Genomic DNA, 16826 nt, shown 5'->3' with positions numbered 1-16826 from the left:
CACTGCCCCGCCTGTTTATAACAGTTTCTAAAGGCGGTGATGGAAAACATGCATTTGGTTACATCTTGCACTGCAACCTGAAACAGTGGGGTAATCCCTGCTCGGGGGGTGAACACCACCCCCCCTACCCAAACTGGCTCAGGTGTAAAACCCTCTCCCTGAGAAGGCCACACACACAGGGGACAATGTCACACTTTGGGGTCCCAGGGTCCCCATCTCCAGCCTCCAGGCAATCCAGTTACTTGGGGCTCTCTCCTCTCCCCACTGCCCTGTCCCGGTTTAGGGCAAATTTGGGAGAAAACCTCAAAAAGGGGATTCCACTAGAAAGCAAATTCAAGCGGCCCCTCCACCAACCAGTTTGGGAAAATATTTCCTTGGAGAAAAGTAGAAAAAACCTGGTTATTTAACAGGCAAGGGATTCACGAGCAGAGCAAATGACCAATATTAAACAACAAAACCTCTTGCCACTCCAAAAGAGATGACAAAGTCAGCAAGTCCCTCCCTGGGCTGTAGCTCAGCACACTCATTCTCTTATCAGTCTCTTATCTGTCTCTTATCAGTTCCTCCATCACTGGAAAAGCCACAGCCCAGACTCAGCCCAATGGGCCACAGGTGTGAGCTGCCAGTGCCCTTCTGGGTGTTCAGTCCAGAGCAGGTTAAAACAGCTCCAAAGAAAAAGAAAAATCACAGTCCAGGGAACTTCTCTGCCTCAGAGAGCCAAAAAAACCCTAAAAGCCAAGGAGACCCCTGTCCCACCATCTGTCCCTCCAGGAGTTGGAATGTGGAGGAGTGAGTGCAGTTTGTAAAACAAACTGCTCACTTCTTCCTCCCTCCCTTCGCTCTCAGAACCAGCCTTAAATGTGCAGAACTAATTTCTGGGCTAAACAGACAAATGTGGGTAGGAGCATGATCCCAGGTCCAGCCCTTCTGGGGGTTTGGGGTGTCTCTGTCCCTCTGACCCCGATGATGTTTGGGTGGGGTCACACCAGGGCTGAGAGGGACAGAGACCCCCCCAGCCTCCACAGGGATGGGAAGGTCGGAGAGCCCCCCAACCCCAAGCACCCTCAGCAGTGAGAGGGACACAGAGCCCCTGGTCCCCAGCCCTGCACAGGCATTCCCTGAGGCCAGAGGGATGGAGAGACCACCGAGCAACCAGCAGGGCAAGGGGACAGAGACCCCTGAGGATTCCCTGGGCTGAGAGGGACAGAGACTGCCCCGAGCATCCCCCTGGCATGGGGGTGAGAGGGAGGGAGACCCCCAGGCATTCCCTGGGGTGAGAATGATGGACACCACCTCAGGAATGGCCTGAGGTGACAGGGACAGGGACAGAATCCCCCCAAGCCCCTCCCAAGCATCCCTCAAGCATCCCCTGGGCACTGGACAAAATAAACTTGGCAGAAATCAAACTTAACACCATGTAAATGCCTTGAGGAACATTTGCTCTTGCCACAAGTCACTTGTGATGGAAATGTAAACAAATCCCAAACATTAATAAACCAACAATGGAAGCAATTCTGTGCCAATTCCAAGTTTCATCAGTTCCTGCACAGCTCCAGCTCAGCTGCTGGCAGGTTCCAAAAAAAAAAAAAAAAGGAAATTTGGCCCAAGATTATTAAAAGGAAGGAAAAACTCTGTATAGCTGTGACAAAGGTGACAGGGACGAAGACACTTATGATTTTCACATGTGGCAAAGTCTCCAAGCCTGTGAATTCAGGACTAATTTAGGAATCTAGCTACTTGAGCTGGGCTTCCTGTGGGACTTCTAGCAGCCTTGCGTTCCTCACATTGGGGTGAATGAATCCCATTCCTAAACCTCAGCCTGTGCAGACCAAGCATCCCAGCTGGTCCCAACCCTGGTGGACATGGCAACATCCTTGGGAGTGGGGGGAGAATCCCATTCCTAAACCCTGGTCCATGGAAACTGAGCATCCCAGCTGGTCCCAGCCCTGGTGGCCATGGCAACAGCCTTGGGAGCGGGTCCCTGGCTGGGGCTGTGGGAACCTCTTCCCTCTGGTGCCCAGGGACAGGACTGGAGGGAAGGGCTGCAGCTGAGTCGGGGCAGGCTCAGGCTGGATCTCAGGAAAAGGTTTTTCCCCAGAGGCTGCTGGGGCGCTGTCCAGGCTCCCCAGGGAAGGCTCCCAGCTCCAGGGCTCTCTGAGCTCCAGCAGCGTTTGGCCAGCGCTGCCAGGCCCAGGCTGGCATTGTTGGGGTGTCCTGTGCAGGGCCAGCACTTGGACTCCAGGATCCTGATGGGTCCCTCCCAGCTCAGCCAATTCTGTGGATCTGGGATCCCATGACCCCGGGGATGGGACGGCCAATGGTTGCCATGGCAACGGGCTCTGGCTGCAGGCCTGAGCTGGTGTCCATGGCAACCACTCCTGGCATGGGGTCTGCATGGAGCTGCCGAGGGACTGAGCATGGCAACAGGGGGCTGGGGATGGTTGCCATGGAAACTGACCATAGCAACAGGGGGCTGGGGATGGTTGCCATGGAAACTGACCATAGCAACAGGGGGCTGGGGATGGTTGCCTGCTAAGGATCAGATTTGTCACAGGTCCTCAGAGGGGTTCCATGGGGACATTCCAAGAGTCTCCAGGCTGTTTAAGAGCTAGAATGTCACAGGGAGAGACAGGGGCTCCATGGACACCTCCCAGGGGTTTCTGGGGATGGCAAAGAGCCCTGTGGTCAGAGGCAGACACAGCCATTCCATGGTGACATCCCAGGAATCCCCAGGCTGCCACAGAGCTGGGATGTCCCAGACACTCACAGCGGTTCCTGTCATGAGCACAGTGGGAGCTTCAGGCAAAAGCTTCATTTCTTTATTACAGAAACTCCTGTTGAGACATAAGGTGGAGAAATTACTTCCAACAGCCACCATGGAAACTCAAACCCCTGCAGAACCACTAGACTTGTAAAATTCCTTCTAAGAGAGGAGACTGGGAGAGGCTGCATCCAATCCCAGACCAGACTTTGTCAAAGGTTTATGTATAAAAGATTGGAGAGGTGGAATTGAACCTTAATGCAATTTGTCCTACACGATTAATGATGGAGTACCAGAGAAATTTATATAAATACAGCCCTGATGGATTCTGATCATGATTAGTCAGAAAGATCTTAACCACAGTACTGGAATTATAACAATTATTAGAATATTCTGTTCTAGGAAGCAATTTTGAAGTCAACAGGGCCTTGCTGGAGTTGTTGGAGCCCATTGCAGGCAGAGCTTCCTGCTCCAGCAGGAACTGCCTTTCCTGTGCCATCAACAGGGCAGGTCCCACTCCAGGAAAAGCCCCAGGCCAGCCCCAGCACAGGGAAGGGCTTGGGCACAAGGGCAGAGTGCCGTGCTGGGAGCTGTGCCAGGCAGAGCCTGAGGCACCAAAGGCACCTTGGCAGCAGCAGCTGCTTGCAGGGCATGGCCAGAAGCCTCCCTTGGCAGCCCGGCCTGGTGGCCAGCACCGCAGAGCTGCTGCCTCAGGGCTCATTTCTGCCTGGGCTCTGAAAAGACACTTCTGCTCCAGGAGCCTGCCTGGGAAGCCATTGGTCCCAGCACCTTGGGCACAAGATATTGATGACAAAACTCTTCATGCCAGCAGAGACAAGGCAGGGGCAGAGGAAAGGGGAGAGCCAGGCCCAGGGGACAGGGCTGCCATGGTGATGGCTGTGAGGTCACTGCCCCTGCAGCAGCCTGGCTGCCCTCAGCAGACATTCTGGCCAGAAGCGTTGTGAGGGCACCCAGCACATCAGAGAACCCACACAACAGGAATTCCGTCCTCGGGGATGAGAGGGTTTCACTGGGTCAGGCTGCACAAAGGTCCTGCTCTTGGAGAAGTCCTGGGGTTGGGAATCCACTTTTCTGGGAAAACAGTTGCAGTTTTGTGCCGCTCTCATAATTGTAAAATATTTTCTCGTTTTAACAAATGTAAATCCACCCTCATTCAGTTTAAAGACATTGACCCTTTTTCTCTCACTGCAAGATTTGGGAGAAAATAATTTCGACCACTGTTCTTCTATTTTCACAGACCTTGGAGAGGACCCAAAAATCTCCCAAGATGGGGTTTGGAGGCCTCATCACATAACCAGCGGGAGGAGGCTGCAGGCTCTGGGCTCAGGGGTGTGGAGGCTGAGCACAGAACGGGAGTAGACTGGGAGGGAGTAAAGGGTGGTTTCATAGAGGCTGGAGCTTCTCTTCATAATGGGAATGAGCCTGAAGAAGAAATAATCGTGCTAAGGGCAGCTGGGGAGGTCCAGACTGGACAGCGGGAGAAAGGAGTTTCCCTGCCAGGGCAGGGCTGTGGTGCAACACATCCCCCAGAAGGCGCCTGGAGCAGCCCAAGGCTTTGTGTGGGCAGGCAGAGGCAGGCAGGAGGCAGAGCTGTCAGCAAAGGAAGGGGCCAGCCAGGTGGGGCAGCCAGGGGATGACAACAGCCTGCAGGGACAGAAGCGCAGGTTTGCTCAGCATCAGAGACATCTTTCCCTTGCTTCTCCCCACCTGTCATCACTGCCTCCAGTGTTGTTCTCTGGCTGCAACCTGGGGACACTTTCTCAGTCCTGTCCCTCAGAAGGATTGGTTTAAAGTATGAGAAACTTCTGTGTTTCACTCTCTTTTTGAGTCCCTGAGAAGTTCTCTGAGCACACTCTGAGGGACTGAGTCTGATGCAAAGAGCACCAAAGCCCCAGAGGGTCATTAAAGTCCTGGTGCTGTGTCTGTGTTGCTGAGCTGGGCCGGGCTCCTGGCCCAGAGGCAGCTCCTGGCAAGGGCAGCACTGCAGAGAGACAGCTCTGGCCAGGAGCAGCTCCTGTGCACAGCCCAGCAGGGCTGGGGCACTGCCAGGGCAGCTCAGGGACACCAGCAGGGCACAGACAGAGCTGACAGGGGCTCAGCACTGGCAGGGGCTGGGGGATGTCCCAGAGGGGGCTGTGTGACAGCGGCACCTCTGTGGCTGTGTCCTAGAGGCACAGAGCAGCTGTGATGTCAGCAAGGGGCTGTGTGACAGCACAGAGTGGGCTGTGTGAGGTCACAGGTTGGGCTATGACATCACAGAGTTTGTTGTGAGAGGTCACTGAGTAACTACAGCATCATAGAGGGGATTCTGTGACATCACACAGCAGGCTGTTACTTCATGATATGGCTGTGTGACATCATAGATCAAGCTGTGAGGTCAAAATTTGTGCTGTGACATTAGACAGTGGCAGTATCACATCATAGAGAGGTTTTTGTGACATCACTGAGGGGGTTGTGACATCACAGAGCTGGCTGTGATGTCATAGAATAGGGTGTGAGGCCATGGAGCAAACTCTGCCAACATGGAAAGTGGCTTTGTGACATCAGAGAGTGGGTTGTGACATCGCTGTGTGACTGTGTAACATCACAGAGCAGGCTGTGACATCACAGAGTAGGTGTGTTTCATCTCAGAGTTGCCTTCGACATCGAGGAGTAGGCTCTGTGACATAAATGGCTGGACATCATAGAACGGATTATGCCATCACAGGGTATCTCTCTGACATCACAGAGGGGCTGTGACATCACAGATCAGCTGTGTGACATCACAGGAGCTGTAAGACATCACAGGGGGCTGTGTGACATCACAGATCAGCTGTGTGACATCACAGGAGCTGTGTGAGGTCACTGGGGAGGTCCCTCTGCCCCAGCCCCCCCATCACAGTTCCCCCAGAGCAGTCCAACGCTGCTTGTGCACAGTGGGGTCTCCTGACCCCCCGGGTCCCCCCACCCCCGGCGCCACAGCCTCCCCCAGAGGATGTTCCACGAGATCGACCCCAGAGCCTGACACGGGGACAGGGGGTCGGGGCCCTGGTGGGGGGACAGGGGGACAGGGACCCCCCGGCAGCGTCCTCGTGTCCCCCAGGGCCAGAGCCTGGGCCAGGGCTCTTTCACCCTCTTATGCACGAGCGCTTGAGAGCGCGCAAAAAATCCCCAGCAAGGGATCAGCAAAAACCAGATTTAATATTAAGGGACAGCAGCTCAAAGGTCCTTGGCAAGAGTCACTCTGTTCCTGAATGGGCAATTCAGGCACACAAAGGAAACAAAGAAACAACAAAGCCAAAACAAATCCAGCCAATCAAACCAGAAATGAAACAAGAACTCTCCCTGTGTGTGTGAGTGTGCCAAAAGGGCAGTGAAGGCAAGGATAAAAGAAATATGGCCTAAAAGCTTAACACAGCTAAAACCTAACAGGACTAAACCTTGACTTCTACCTCAAACTTCACAATTTAGCAAAAGAACAAAGCTTAACAGTATTTCACCTAACTTGCAACCTATGCCATACCAATTTAATAGAGAAATAACAGTATTTAACTCAGCTTATAACTTATATTAAACATAACAACATAGCAAAGGAGCAACTCTTAGCAGCATTTAACTTCACTTAGACCTTGTGATAAATCACCTCACTTACAGGCCTGGCTGACTCAGCTATCCAAGGCACTCCAACCCCTCCGAGAGCATAATTTCTGTCACTTTTCCCCAGCACAGGCACTCCTGTGTGCACACAGACACAAAGAGGCAGTGCAAGGCACCTGGAAGAAATTCCCCTGAGGGCAGGAAATGCTCCCTGTGGATGCTTTGGCATCTCCCCAGCCGGTGAAGGGTTGAGCCTGGAGGAGTGGGGGGATCGGCCCAGGCTCTGTCCTTGTTCAGGATCCCCGAGTGCAGCAAACGGGAGAGTTCCCGGCTGGGAGAGGCCCCACTCAGAGGGAGTCGCTGGCCCAGGAGAGCTCCAAGGGGCTCCTTTTGGAGCGCTGTTTGTAGGGCCCCAAGAGAGGGGCTGCAGTCACAGCAATGGTTCATCCTGGCCGCACTTGGCATCAACAGCTTTCTTTGGCAGTGTGAGAACAGGCATGTTGTGCCCCTGAGGGAACAAAACCAGTTCCCAGGGCTGCTCCTACAGCAACCAGGAGCTGGTTGGGCAGCAGCAGTGCCTGGAGCAGACAGTGTTTGTGCTGAGCTGCAGAGGAGCTGAGCCCAGGGGCTGTTGGCCAAGGCCGAGGCCCAAGGAGCATTTCTCAGCTGGCAGGGTGGCCTGAGAAGGGGAGGGGGGAATGCAGCAGCACAGGGCCAATGAACCAAGGGACCATTGTGACACTGTGGGGCCTTGTGACACCAAGGGACCATTGTGACACTGCGGGGCCACATGGAATCATGGAGAGCACTGTGACATCGCTGGGCTCATGGAACCAAGAGGACTGTACTGATACTGTGTGACTCCATGGAATGTAGGTATCATTGTGACACTAAGACGCCCCATCAAACCAAGGTTCCATTGTAACATCGTGGGGCCTCCTGCAACCGTGGAGACCATTATGACACTTTGGGGTGTCATGGGACCAAGGGGCCATTGTGACACTGAGGGGACTCCATGAAGCCAAGTGTCCCTTGTGACATTGCAAGGCCTCGTGGAACCATGGAGGCACCATTAAGTGACTTTACAGCCTCATGGAACCATGGGGCCGCTGTGACAAGGAGGGCACTCATGGAATCATGAAGATACTATGGGGCCCTATGGAATAAGCAAAGCATTTTGATACTGTGAGGCCTCATGGAACCAGTGAGACCATTGTGACCCTGGGGGTCCCCACAGAACCAAGAGGAACCTTGTGATACTGTGGGGCCTTGTGAAACCAAAAGGCCTTTGTGACACTGCAGGGCTGGAACCAAAGTTCCATTGTGACATTGCAGGGCCTCGTCGCATCAGTGCTCCATTGTGACACTGGGCAACCAAAGGAGACAATTGTGACACTCCAGGGCTCATGGAACCAAAGCTCCAGGGCGACACAGAGGGGCCTCCTGTCATCAATGGTCTATTGTGACACTGTGGAGCCAAAGGAGACCATTGTGACACTGCAAACCCCCAGGGTCCAGAGGTCCATTGTGACATTGCAGTGCTCATGGAACAGAGGAGTCACATGTCATTGTGGGGCCTAGGGAACCACAGAGACCATTGTGACAATGCAAGGCTTCATGGAACCCAGGCATCGTTGTGACATTATGAGGCACCATAAAACTAAGGGAACACGGAAGAAGTCTGGCTGGTTTGACCTTCCGGGCCCCCTGAATGGTCCAGCTGACCTTGGTATGTTGAGAATCTCCTGTTACCTCCTACTGAAACACTGGGGCTCCGTGCTTTCCTTCCTATGGAAAAGAACTCTCCTTCTCCTCCAGGCACACATGGCCAGAATTCAGATTTCACCTCCAAATTTCCTTATATCAAGGAATTCTTTCCACAGGAATATTGCCAGGACAAGTCTGGCTGGCAGTGGTTTCATGGTCACTTCCCATCTGTCTTCAAAACACCGGTGAAGGCTCTGTGCTTTCCTTCCTAGGGAAAGAACTGTCCTGCTTCTCCAGGCACCCATGGCCAAGACTGGGGTTCCATCTCCAAAATTCCCTAAATCCAAAGACTGCTCCCAGACAAAATCTGCCATTCCTGACAACTCTGCTGGCCTTGGCCTAGTGAGGCTCTCACCTGCCTTCCAAACACTGGGGCTCTGTGCTTTCCTTCCAATTGAAAAGAACTGTCCTTCTTGTCCAGGTGCCCATGACCAGAATTGGGATTTCGCCTCCAACATTCCCTATTGTGACAGACTGGAGGAGATTGTTGGCTGGAAACATTTCACGTGTGGGGGAGGAAGGGGCAGGTCCAGCTTTGCCCTGGAAGCCCAGCACTGCCCTGTCCTGGAACCCCAATCCCCCCAGAGCCTCTATCCCAGCCCAGCAGTGGCTGCCAGTCCCTGGCACAGCACAGGCAATGCTCCACAGCCACCTCTGGAACCACCAGCCCAGCTCCTTAGCGACCAAATGAGCCCAAGTCTCACCTGGGGGAAGGGCCCAGGAAGACCAAGGGGTATTGAAGGCTGACCACAAGGCAAGCACACATCTTGACTCTACCTCCTCTTGGAATTTCTTTCTGAACACGGCTGGAATCCAGGAGGCGGTAGCTGTGTGTGTGCTCCTCTGTATCTTTCTTACTTTTTTTCTCTCTCCCTGTCTGCTTCTACTTTATATGCCCCTTGGAAATTTTGATGAACTTAAAATTGAACAGCTTAGAGTTTGCGAAGTTGAATGTGCCAAATTAATGCTTTGAAAAGTGCTTTTTGTTGATTTAATGTCATAATAAACCTTTTCCCAAAGTTTCTCTGATTTTCTAAAGTTGCCAGTAAAGGCTGTATTGCTCTTTTGAGCTTTTCAGAATCTCTTGCTGGTATTTCTCCAGGGAGTCCAACTCAGAGTACACAAACAATTGTAATTCCTATTAAAAGTCTCCTTGAGAGAGTTTTTTAGTGGATGGGAGTCAGGGCTTGTCTGTTCTGCTTGGCACAGCCCAGGCAGGGCTTTCCCAGCCACATTCCACTCTCCATTGCCCAGCTGGAGCCACTGGTGCCTCTGAGTTCTGCTGGCCCAGCCCCAGGGACGCTCTCCTTGTCTGCCCATTCCCCCACGGTCTCTGGGCAGGGATGGCCTCAGTGGGGGCTGCTGACATCCTCAGCAACTTGGAGCCTGCTGCTGGATTTCACTGCTGCAGAGGCTTGTTCAGCCTTCAGCTCTTCAGTGCAGGAATTCAGTGTCCCAGGCCTCATTAACATTCAGAACACCTTAAAAATCCAAGACTCTGGGAAGAATTTTTTTCAAATAAACCTTTCAAATAATTTAATTTGTGGTTATTAGACAGATTTCAGGAGTGTATTGAAACTGAATACATTCTGTTTTAAAAGACAGTGAGAAATCATTTTTTTAGGTCCTGTTTAGTTTTTTTTCACTTCTAAAAAATTGATACGTGCAATCTACAATTGATATTGAAGCCAAGTACCTCCTCATGCAGCTTGAATAGATATGAAAATCAAGACCCTTCATGGCTGACAATCAATCAGACTCTGTCCCTACCCCCACCCCACCATTTCCCCCATCCAAGCCCTGGCACTCAGAGCAGCCTTGTGCAAATCTGAGCTCCCTCCAGCCCAGGCTGCACCTGCAGCTTTCAGCTCCTTGGCTCCAACTCCCACCTACTTTCCTTGGAGAAGGAACTGCCTGAGACACAGAGGGATGTTCATTGATTGTCAGCCAACAAAGCCAAGGGAAGGCACAGCTCCATCAAATGCAAAAGTCATTCTTCTCCCTGGCTCTGCCCTGGCCCTGATCCCCACAGCCTGTCCTCTTTCCTTCATCCCTCCTTTGCCAGGGAGCTCTGCTCTGGCTCTGGAGAGAGATCCAAGTGCAGCCCCTGGAGTGGGAACCACAACTCATCAGGTTTGTGTGCTTTGAGGGAGCAGGAACGGGTGAGACTCAGAGGCATAGAAAGGTTTCTCTTCATGGCACACATAATAAATGTAAACATGATAAAATTTAAGAAACATCAAAACCCTTCCCTCAGCACCTTGTGACATGCCAGCAACATCTGACATGTCCACCATCCACAATGGATTGCCATACAGGAAGGATTTTAGACAAAGACTTAGGAAGAGGTGACATAAAAGATACAAATACAACTAAAATGCTCACTGAGAAGGTGTTGAAACTTCTGAAAGATTGGGCAACTCCCTGATTCTCAAAGCACTAAGGCAGTCAACAGAGACACAATGGAATGAGCACAGAACAGCTGCAGGAGGAAATCTGGGAACAACTGGAATTACATAGATCCAGCTGCTCCAAATCAAGAGATCTCAGACATGGCATTTCCATAGGAGAGCTGGAAACACCTGAAGGAAGAAAGCCATGAAATACTAGAAGGAAAGTTGGTAGCAATGGTTGAGGGGAAGATCAGTATTTCTTCTCCTGCCATCAGTAGAAGAAACCAGTAGATCCAGGAAATTCCCCTTCCTGGTGGGAAAATTTTGCCATTTCTTAAAAGTACTCAAATGCCTCAGATAAAAAATATTTTCTGATATATTATGAAACCAACAGGTATTAAAACCTTTGCCCCTTTCCAGGCAGACATCAGTTTTGTGTCCATGAAGAGGCAGTGCCATTTCTGCATTGAGGTGCCCAGGGATTGGATCTCTCTGAGAGCACCTGAGGGAGAGCAGAACACCTTGCAAGCTGCAGGTCCCTGACAGCACCGCAGGGCTCCTGTCCCATCAACATCTGCCCTGCCCCAGTCTGAAACAGGGCCCAGCATGGTGCCGGGATCATCAGAGAGCTGAGGTGTGTGCTGGAATTCCATGCTCTCCCCATCCTGCAGCAGCCCTGCATTTCCCTGCTCCAGCCTTGGTCTCCAACACAGCCATGGAGGCTCTTTGGGCTCCTGACTGTTCCTGCAGCCCCCAAGGGCAGCTGAGCTCTGCCTGTGGCACAGTCAGCCCTGGCCAGCGCAGGCCATGCTCAGCAATTGCTTGTGTGTACCTGGCCTTGCTGTCAGCCCCGGCAGCGGCTGCGTGGCCCCTTGGTGGCCCTGTGCTGGCCCAGCCATGGTGGCCCAGCCCCTGTGCAGGCCCAGCCCAGGCCAGGAGCATTGCGGCTGGGAACGGCCCCTGTGCCGTGCTGCCCACAGCAGCCTTGGGGCTCTGTGCCCCATGGCCTCCCTGCTGGGCAGCCTCTGCCAGCTCCTGCACAGCCCCTGGCACCTGTGGGCCTGCACAGACAGCCCTGCCCCGGGCTCTGCCGGCCTCTGGGCCAGCAGAGAGGCCGGCCAGGGCTGGCCATGGCCGGGAACAGGCCCTGAGCCCCGCAGGAGGATGGAGCTGGGCCACAGCCAAACTCAGCCCAGGGCAAAGCTGGGCTCAGCAGCCAGGGCTGCCAAGGCCTGGGGACAGAGGCTGGCGGTGACAAATGTCCTGGGCCCCCTCCCTGCTCTGTCCATGCCCCCAAGGGCACAGAGCAGCCTCCTCTCTGGGGCACTTGCCTGTTTGCAATGCCTTGCACAGGCGCTGGCCCTGCCCCACAAGGCCTGGCCTGAGTCCTGCCCCTGCACGCTCAGCCAGGCTGAGATGGACACTGATGGTTTCTGGGGCAGGCTCTCTGAGCCCAGCCCAGCTCCCTGCAAGCTCTGCCAGCTGCCCTGAGCTCTGGGCAGCACCAAGGGCCTCTCCCCAGCCCAGCCCAGCCGGCTCTGGCCCCACAGCTCTGCTCAGGCCAGGCTGCTCTGGCCACTGGCCCCACGGCCTCAGCCCCTGCCAAGGGCACAGCAGCAGCTGCAGCTCACACAGGACTCTGCCCCAGCCATGGGGGAAGGTGCTGGGCCAAGGCCAAAGGAGGCTCCCTGGCTGCCCTGCTCCCCTCTGGCTCAGGTGCTGAGAGCTCTGTAGCCCCTGCTGCCATCCCATGTGCCCAGGGCAGCACAAAAGCCCCGGCCTTGGGGCCCTCAAGAGCTGCTCCTGCTCCAGGCCCAGGGCCTATCCCAAAGCTGGGGCAGCCACAAAGCTGTGCCCATTGCTGTTCATTGCTGCTCTGATGGGGATGGATCCTCAGCCACTTGGAGGTTGATGATGAATTTTCCTACTCCCAAGGCCTCTTCTTTCTTGAGCTCTTCAGTTCAGGAATTCAGTGACAAAAGCTCATAAACATTTGTTCAACATGCCCAAAGAAGAAAAGCCATTTGGAATAACAGAAGTTTTCAAGTTTTCTGTAATTAATTAGACAGATATCTGAAGTGTATTCAAAGTGTATATACTGTCTTGAAAACAATGCAGAGAGAACAGTTTGTTCTGTTTAATTTTTTTCCTGTTTATAGATTGATATCAGCAATGTCCAGTTGATATTGACCCCCAGCACCTTCTAATGCAGACTGAATAGCTATGAAAATCAAGACCCTTCATGGCTGAGAGTCAATCAGACTGTGTCTCCTGCCCCCTCCCAACCATTTCCCTCATCCAACCCCTGGCACTCCTATGGACCAGCAATGGTGTCACCAGCAGGACCAGGACAGCAATTCTTCCCCTGTGCTGGGCGCTGGTGGGGCAGCACCTCGGGTGCTGTGTCCAATTCTGGGACCCCAAATTTAGCAAGAATTGGAGGGGCTGGAGTGTGTCCAGAGAAGGGCAACAAGGCCGGTGAAGGGTCTGGAGCAAAAATCCTGTGAAGAGAGGCTGAGGGAGCTGGGGTTGTTTATCCTGGAGAAGAGGAGGCCCGGGGGAGACAAGGTGGTGTCAGGGCACAGGTTGGACTTGATGATCTCCAAGGTCTTTTCCAACCTTGCTGATTCTGGGATTCTCTGAAACCACCCTTGCAGCAGTTGCACGATGAGCCCTGGGCCTCCTCCTCAGAAGCGCAAGCAGCCCAGGTGCCTCAGCTTCTCCTCCCAGCTCCAAAGCCCATCCTGTCAGTCCTGCAGAGTCTCTGCAGCTCCTCCTCATTGCCCAGAACAGGGAGCCCCAGAAGCAGACTCAGCAGCCCAGATGTGCCCCCCTGGCCTGGGCTGCCTCTGGCAAGGGAGCAGCACCAGGCACTGCAGGAGCCGGCAGACAATTCCTGCAGCACCTGGGGGATGATCCTGCTGCCCAAGGGACGTTCCCATGGTGCCAAGTCAGGAACTGCAATGGGGAGTGGGGCCAGAGAGGAAAGGGCAAACAGGGATGGGCTGTTTGCAGGGGAGGGAACAGGGGTGGGCAACAGGAAGAAATTTGTACCAAAAAAAGGGGGGAAAAAAGCAAAGGTGAAGCCAAGGAAATGCTCAGGGCAGTGCAGGGGTGGCTGACAGACAGCCCTGGCTCTGAGCAATAGCGTCTGCAGTGGGACAGGAATCTCCCAGCTAATGGGAACAAAGTTTCTGGCTGACTGCAGAGGCCAGGACAAAGCTGAGTGGTTTCCCTGCTGTCCCCCAGCCCTTGCTGGCCCCAGGGGCTGATGACATTTGTGCTCCCTCAGGTTCATGTCCCCACAGCAGCAGCATGGGGGTGCTCCTGCCTGCTCTGTGCAATGCAAACAGGGGCTCCTGAGCCAGTGCTGCCATGGCTGTGCCTGCAAGGATGCAGCACCTCTGTGAGCTGGGGGAGAGGCCAGGGCTGCAGAGGGGGGATGTTGTTGGCAGCTCCATGAGGACGCTCTGGGACGCTGCCCTGGGCTGTGCAGCACCCTGGGGATGGATCAGCCCCTGCTCTGCTGCTCCTTCTCGTCTCCACCAGGGCCCTTGCAGAGCCCCAGCCATGCTTTTGCCCCCAGCCTGCCCACGGCCAGCCTGGGGCTGCTCACCCTGGGGCTTTTCTGTGCTGAGCATTGGCCTGGCCGTGTTCTTGAGAGAGCCTGGGCAAGGAGCCTGGAGCCCCCAGGGCCTGGCCTGAGGCGTCAGCGCTGCCCCAGCAGTGCCCATGGCCTGTCCCTGCTGCAGCCCCGGCACTGCCACCCCCAGGACTGTGCCCGGCCCCGAGAGCACTCAGGCCCTGCAGCAACACCAGGGCCACCAGGGCAGCGGGGCAGGGCCACGGCAGCAGCACTGGCAACACCAAGTGCTGCTGCTGCTGCTGCTGGGCACAGCTGCTGTGCCAGCACTGATCTGCCCCAGCTCTGCACACCGACATTGCTGCTGCAGCTCCAGAGAAGGCAAGAATAGAGGGATCTCTGCAGAAAACTTTGCTGGGAGATCCTTTAGTTCCTTTAAAACCTTTGAGACTGCAGCCCCTCATTGGCACAGTCTGTGGCCACAGGGAAGGTGGAGAGAAAGAAAGTCAGACATGGCAGAAACAATTGTCTAGCTTTAGGAAGAATATTAAAAAAGCAAAATGACAGGGAAATCAAAGACGCAAACTGAAAGCGCTATAAAAGATGACTTTTATTACAAGTGATTTGCCAAAATTGGCAATCACTTTAATGCTTCCTATGATGTCCAGTCATCAGTTTCCTCACTGCAGCCTTGAGCTCCTGGTTCCTCAGGCTGTAGATGAGGGGATTCAGGGCTGGAGGCACCAGCGAATACAGAACTGACACCAACAGATCCAGGCATGCAGAGGAAATGGAGGAGGGTTTCAGGTGGGCAAGTACTGCAGTGCTGAGAAATGCATTTCTCCTGCATTTTCCCTTTTCAGATTCTTTCAGTCATCTCCTGAGAGCTACAGTTTGTTCTGGTGCTTTTCATGAACTGATTGTACTCTTGATTTAGATGGAGACTGTGGAATTGTTTTCAGATGTAGAAGAATCTGGACTGAAGACAGAAACAAACTCCCTGTCAGCCCATTTTCATCTTCTAGATCATTTTCAAGATGTCCTTGGGGGTGTTGGAATGATTATCACACAGCTCTCCACTTCTGGCTGCAGGCTCTAGAGTTTGTTTCTCTGTATTCAGTCAGGCTTGCATTCCCTAAGAGTTCTTGTTAACCTGTCATGTTTTCTCAGGGTAGAACAGTAACAATGAAAACCTTACCAATGGCACAACTGCCCAGCCCACAAGGAAAAGAAAAGAACAAGCTGTCAAATTCTTCACATATTTCTCCTGCTTTGCTGCAAGTGTTGTGCTGCACCCACAGTGTGGAAAGCTGCAGTTGGTGGCACACCTTGTGAAAGAAGCTGCACCTCATTCTCCGGGAAAGGTTCTTGGAAAAAACAAACAGGACTGAGGAGAAGACTCTGGAAAAACTGAAAGAGCTTTTAAGAAATTAAATGAAAATTGAAACAATTCAAGACGTTTTTCTCGATTTATTTTTATGCTCCCCTTTCCCATCTTGCACTAGTTGTCCATCCCATTAATTCCAAACAGATCTCACTTCTAAGATCCATGAGTTGGCAAGTTTTAGACATTTTAAGATACCATGACCTAGACACACTTTGGCTTCCCGTTTTTCTTGGAAATCAATGCTGGAGAGGTAAGTGCAGTGCTTGGGTCAGGTACAAATTCTGCATTCAGGGAATGCGCTCTGAGAGTGTTTGACCCTCAGCAGGGACAATGCACAGCAGTGACCGAGGGGATTCCTGAGCCGCTGTGCAGGAGTCCAGACTCTGGGTCTGGGCTGAACTCGGCAAAGTTCCCGTGTTTGGACAGGCTCAGGGGCTGCCCTCGGGGAACGTGGGGCTCGGGGCGGGGGCGAGCGGGCAACGGACAAACGGACACGGGGACAAACGGCCCCGGAGCTTCAGTTGCAGCAGCGGCAGCAGCGGCAGCAGCAGCGGCAGCAGCAGCAGCAGCAGCAGCGGCAGCAGCAGCGGCAGAAGAAACTTTTAGAGTCTCTTCTCCTCTCCCTCTCCCGCTGTCCCGTACCTCTCCCTCTCTCCCTTTCCCGCCGTCCCTCTCCTCTCCCCGCCTCCCTCTCCCCGTGCCGGGCTGGGCCATGCCCCCGGCCCGCCCCCGGCCCCGGGCGGGGCTGCCCCGTGCCCGCCCCCGGCCGTCCCGCCGCCGCCTGGCCTCAGCCCGGCTCTGGCCGTGCTGGCGCTGGCGCTGCTGGGCGGGCGTCAATGCCTGGGGCTGGGGCGGCATCGCCGGCTTTTGGCTCCGCCTGGCCCGAGCCCGGCCCCGGCACCGACGCAGGGTCCAGTCCCGGCCCCGACCCCGAGCCCGAGCCCGGCCCCGGCTCCTCCCGGGGCCCGCGGAGGACACAGGCGGCGTTGCCTCTCCCGCCGCCTCCGCTGCGGCTTGCCCGGCCCGAGCTCCGCCGCTCGGTAGCGCAGCCGCCGGCCCCGAGCCTCCCGTGTCGCGAACGCCGGGGGATGGCCGGGCCGGGGCGGGTGAGGGGCGCTCGGGGGCCGTTGCTGGCCCCGGGCCGAGCGCTGACAGCCGCGTCCCGCCCGCAGGGAAGGCGCAGGAGGCCCTGCAGGAGCGCTACCGCCTGGGTTCCCTGCTGGGGCGCGGAGGATTTGGCAGCGTCTGGTCAGCGACGCGGCTCTCGGACGGTGCCCCGGTGAGCGGCGGGGCCGGCGGCGGGCGGAGGAGGAGGAGGAGGAGGACAAGGAGGAGAAG

General features: G+C 54.6%; 1 protein-coding gene across 1 annotated transcript in view; it reads left to right on the top strand.

The window, feature by feature from the left end:
* LOC135288460 (maestro heat-like repeat-containing protein family member 6) overlaps nucleotides 1-16826 on the top strand; it is a 135074-nt gene that overhangs the window by 25468 nt on the left and 92780 nt on the right. The window lies entirely within an intron of this gene.

Source organism: Passer domesticus, chromosome 33 (assembly GCF_036417665.1).
Source record: "Passer domesticus isolate bPasDom1 chromosome 33, bPasDom1.hap1, whole genome shotgun sequence".
Taxonomy (NCBI): domain Eukaryota; kingdom Metazoa; phylum Chordata; class Aves; order Passeriformes; family Passeridae; genus Passer; species Passer domesticus.
Note: the sequence above shows the minus strand (reverse complement) of the source record. Positions and strands in the feature narration are given on the sequence as shown.